This window comes from Lithobates pipiens, unplaced genomic scaffold, assembly GCF_037356315.1.
Source record: "Lithobates pipiens isolate NorthernLeopardFrog02 unplaced genomic scaffold, aLitPip1_a1.2 Scaffold_1, whole genome shotgun sequence".
In the NCBI taxonomy this organism is placed as follows: Eukaryota; Metazoa; Chordata; class Amphibia; order Anura; family Ranidae; genus Lithobates; species Lithobates pipiens.
In genome coordinates this window covers 177,713,295-177,718,104 of record NW_027507685.1, presented here as the reverse complement: position 1 = coordinate 177,718,104, position 4,810 = coordinate 177,713,295, and the positions used below count along the sequence as shown (strand labels likewise).

At 53.5% G+C, this 4,810-nt stretch overlaps 1 long non-coding RNA gene across 1 annotated transcript; it reads left to right on the top strand.

The window, feature by feature from the left end:
* Positions 1–253: 253 nt before the first annotated feature.
* On the top strand, positions 254–4,143 carry LOC143988691 (uncharacterized). Its single transcript, XR_013276896.1, has 2 exons — positions 254–472; positions 3,807–4,143. It is a non-coding gene; the product is annotated as an uncharacterized LOC143988691 (long non-coding RNA).
* The last annotated feature ends 667 nt before the right edge of the window (positions 4,144–4,810 follow it).

The window sequence follows — 4,810 nt, the reverse complement described above, 5'->3', positions numbered from 1 at the left end:
TGTCTGTTTTGATCTGGGGGGCACGGAGTGGTTAGTGTAGCAGTGGGTTTGACCACCTGTGCTGAAGCACCTCCCCTGCTTCCAGGGAGAATGTTCTGGACGAGGGGCAGGGCCTAGGTCTTTAGTGGCAGGCAGCTCATGTGGGAGCCCTGACCAATTCCCAACTGGAACTGGCAAGGGGCAAGCCTCCTATATAACCTGAGGTAACAGGCCACTCGGAGGAGTTGTCGGCTGGGTGAAGTGAAGAATGGAGTACTAGACTGCAGCAGGAGGGGGGGGGGGGGGTGTGCGCCGATCGCAGGAGGAGGCTGTGGAACTGTGAGTAAACTTCACCTTTACACGGTCATTGGTGAAGTTCTCATCATTACACGGCCATTGATGAGGAATTCCTGGAGCAGAGGGGCAGGAGAAGCTGTCAGAACGTATGGTCCGGTTAAGTTCTCCATCATGGACTCGGGACAGAGAAAGGTCGGTGAGTGTACCACAGTCGGCGGCTGGATGTAGAGACATGCCAGGAAGTGTGTGAGGGAACTTCACCTTTACACGGTCATTGGTTAAGTCCTCATCATTACACAGTCATTGATAAGAAGTCCTGGATAAGATGACAGACTGTGGGGAATAGTGTCAAATTGATGTGGCCCGAGGGCACAGTATTTGCAAGCTGGGCTAGCTGGAAACAGTAGTCCACCATTCAGCACATGCTATTAAACTACTAGGCCTATGGGGAGAGGTACTGCAGGGCTCTGGCCTAGTAGCAGCAACCGATCAGAGCAGGACTGGAATGGGACAGAAATTTGGCCCTGGACTTCATCCAGATGAGCCCCCTTACATCAGAGTGTCCCATCAGCAGCCCCCTTACATCAGAGTGTCCCATCGGCAGCCCCCTTACATCAGAGTGTCCCATCAGCAGTCCCCTTACATCAGAGTGTCCCATCAGCAGTCCCCTTACATCAGAGTGTCCCATCAGCAGCCCCCTTACATCAGAGTATCCCACCACCAGCCCCCTTACATCAGAGTCCCATCAGCAGCCCCCTTACATAAGAGTCCCATAAGCAGCCCCCTTACATCAGAGTGTCCCATCAGCAGCCCCCTTAAATCAGAGTGTCCCATCAGCAGTCCCCTTACATCAGAGTGTCCCATCAGCAGCCCCCTTACATCAGAGCGTCCCACCACCAGCCCCCTTACATCAGAGTCCCATCAGCAGCCCCCTTACATCAGAGCGACCCATCAGCAGCCCCCTTACTTCAGAGTGACCCATCAGCAGCCCCCTTATACCAGAGTCCCATCAGCAGCCCCCTTACATCAGAGTCCCATCAGCAGCCCCCTTAAATCAGAGTGTCCCATCAGCAGCCCCCTTACATCAGAGTGTCCCATCAGCAGCCCCCTTACATCAGAGTGTCCCATCAGCAGCCACCTTACATCAGAGTGTCCAATTAGCAGCGCCCTTACATCAGAGTGTCCTACCACCAGCCCCTTACATCAGAGTCCCATCAGCAGCCCCCTTACATCAGAGTAACCCATCAGCAGCCCCCTTACACCATAGTGTCCCATTAGCAGCCCCCTTACTTCAGAGTGTCCCACCACCAGCCCCCTTACATCAGAGTCCCATCAGCAGCCCCCTTACATCAGAGTGACACATCAGCAGCCCCCTTATACCAGAGTCCCATCAGCAGCCCCCTTAAATCAGAGTGTCCCATCAGCAGCCCCCTTACACCAGAGTGTCCCATCAGCAGCCCCCTCACACCAGAGTGTCCCATCAGCAGCTCCCTTACATCAGAGTGTCCCATCAGCAGCCCCCTTACATCAGAGTGTCCCATCAGCAGCCCCCTTACATCAGAGTGTCCCATCAGCAGCCCCCTTACATCAGAGTGTCCCATCAGCAGCCCCCTTACATCAGAGTGTCCCATTAGCAGCCCCCTTACATCAGAGTGTCCCATTAGCAGCCCACTTACATCAGAGTGTCCCAGTAGCAGCCCCCTTACATCAGAGTGTCCCATTAGCAGCCCCCTCACATCAGAGTGTCCCATTAGCAGCCCCCTTACATCAGAGTGTCCCATTAGCAGCCCCCTTACATCAGAGTGTCCTACCACCAGCCCCTTTACATCAGAGTCCCATCAGCAGCCCCCTTACATCAGAGTGACCCATCAGCAGCCCCCTTACACCAGAGTCCTATCAGCAGCCCCCTTACACCAGAGTGTCCAATTAGCAGCCCCCTTACTTCAGAGTGTCCCACCACCAGCCCCCTTACATCAGAGTCCCATCAGCAGCCTCCTTACATCAGAGTGACCCATCAGCAGCCCCCTTACATCAGAGTCCCATCAGAAGCCCCCTTACATCAGAGTGTCCCATCAGCAGCCCCCTTACATCAGAGTATCCCATCAGCAGCCCCCTTACATCAAAGTGTCCCATCAGCAGCCCCCTTACATCAGAGTGCCCCATCAGCAGCCCCCTTACATCAGAGTGACCCATAAGCAGCCCCTTACACCAGAGTGCCATCAGCAGCCCCCTTACATCAGAGTCCCATCAGCAGCCCCCTTACATCAGAGTGTCCCATCAGCAGCCGCCTTACATCAGAGTGTCCCATCAGCAGCCCCCTTACATCAGAGTGTCCCATCAGCAGCCCCCTTACATCAGAGTGTCCCATCAACAGCCCCCTTACATCAGAGTGTCCTATCAGCAGCCCCCTTACATCAGAGTGTCCCACCACCAGCCCCCTTACATCAGAGTCCCATCAGCAGCCCCCTTACATCAGAGTCCATCAGCAGCGCCCTTACATCAGAGTGACCCATCAGCAGCCCCCTTACACCAGAGTGTCCCATCAGCAGCCCCCTTACACCAGAGTGTCCCATCAGCAGCCCCCTTACACCAGAGTGTCCCATCAGCAGCCCCCTTAGATCAGAGTGACCCATTAGCAGCCCCCTTACTCCAGAGTGTCCCATCACCAGCCCCCTTACATTAGAGTGTCCCATTACCAGCCCCCTTACACCAGAGTCCTATCAGCAGCCCCCTTACACCAGAGTGTCCCATTAGCAGCCCCCTTACTTCAGAGTGTCCCACCACCAGCAGCCCCCTTACATCAGAGTCCCATCAGCAGCCCCCTTACATCAGAGTGTCCCTTCAGCAGCCCCCTTAGATCAGAGTGACCCATCAGCAGCCCCCTTACTCCAGAGTGTCCCATCACCAGCCCCCTTACATTAGAGTGTCCCATCACCAGCCCCCTTACACCAGAGTCCTATCAGCAGCCCCCTTACACCAGAGTGTCCCATTAGCAGCCCCCTTACTACAGAGTGTCCCACCACCAGCCCCCTTACATCAGAGTCCCATCAGCAGCCCCCTTACATCAGAGTGACCCATTAGCATCCCCCTTACACCAGAGTCCCATCAACAGCCCCCTTACATCAGAGTAATCCCTCAGCAGCCCCCTTACACCAGAGTCCCATCAATAGCCCCCTTACATCAGAGTCTCATCAGCAGCCCCCTTACATCAGAGTGACCCATCAGCAGCCCCCTTACATCAGAGTGTTCCATCAGCAGCCCCCTTACATCAGAGTGTTCCATCAGCAGCCCCCTTACATCAGAGTCCCATCAGCAGCCTCCTTACATCAGAGTGTCCCATCAGCAGCCCCCTTACATCAGAGTGCCCCATCAGCAGCCCTCTTACACCAGAGTGTCCCATCAGCAGCCCCCTAACATCAGAGTGCCCCACCACTAGCCCCCTTACATCTGTCAGGGCTGGCTTAGCCCTTCCTTCTCTGGACTGGCCGCTCAGCTGTCAGCTAATTGCCAGCTCTCTTCTCTCTTAACAGTTACCAGCTGTTCCCGATGATGCTCATCTGACCTGCCTACTTATAGCCTTCCAGCTCACTTCACCTTTGCCTTCGCGTTGGTCACATCACATCACAAGGAACAATCTCCTGCAGTTTGTTTTAAGACTGGCTTGCTGACATCCCTCCTGGCTCCTTATCCTGCTTGCAGTTGCTCTACTTGGATCCCTGACGTTGGCCTGGCTGATTACCCAATCTGGTTATTGAACTTTGGACTGGCTGACTACCCGATCTGGTTACTGGACTCTGGCTATGCTTGACTACGCTTTTTCTATTTACCTTTTTATTTTTATTAATAAACAAGTGTGATTTAATTGTATTTCTGTCTCAGTCTGATTCATGGTTTCTGACAACATCAGAGTGTCCCACCACCAGCCCCCTTACATCAGTGTCCTCCCCCCACATGTACTCACAGTTCTGAAGGCAGCTTGTCTTCTTCTTCTCTCCAGTCATGTGATAACAAATGATAGGGGAGAGATGAAGGAAAATCGGCTGGCTGTCTTTCTCCCCCTCCAGACTGGAGGGAGCATAATGCCTTACTCTCTCCAGCATATGACGGAAGCTTCTCCTCCTGACAGGAGTGAAATCGATCACTCATTGTCAGAGAGGAGCAGATCCAGGACTGCACCTGACCGGCCCACTGAGCTATCGGCCCACCGGGAATCTCCCGATAGTCCCGATGGCCAGTACATGCCTGGATCAGAGTCAGCATTAGAAACTATTCAGAGTGGGCTCTTTTGCATACAGAACAATATGTAACAAGAAATTAATGTGCTACAGTATGTTTGTGCAGGAGGAGAATATTTATGGGAGCTTCACCCTTACATGGTCATGGTTGAAGTCCTCATCTTTACATGGTCTTTGATGAGGAGTTTCTGGGAGCAATGGTCTGCAGGCGTTACGCAGAGGAGCAATAGTCTGCAATGCATGGTGATACAGGGAAGAGACTGTAACTGTTATACAAAAAAACAAAGCTAATGACTGTT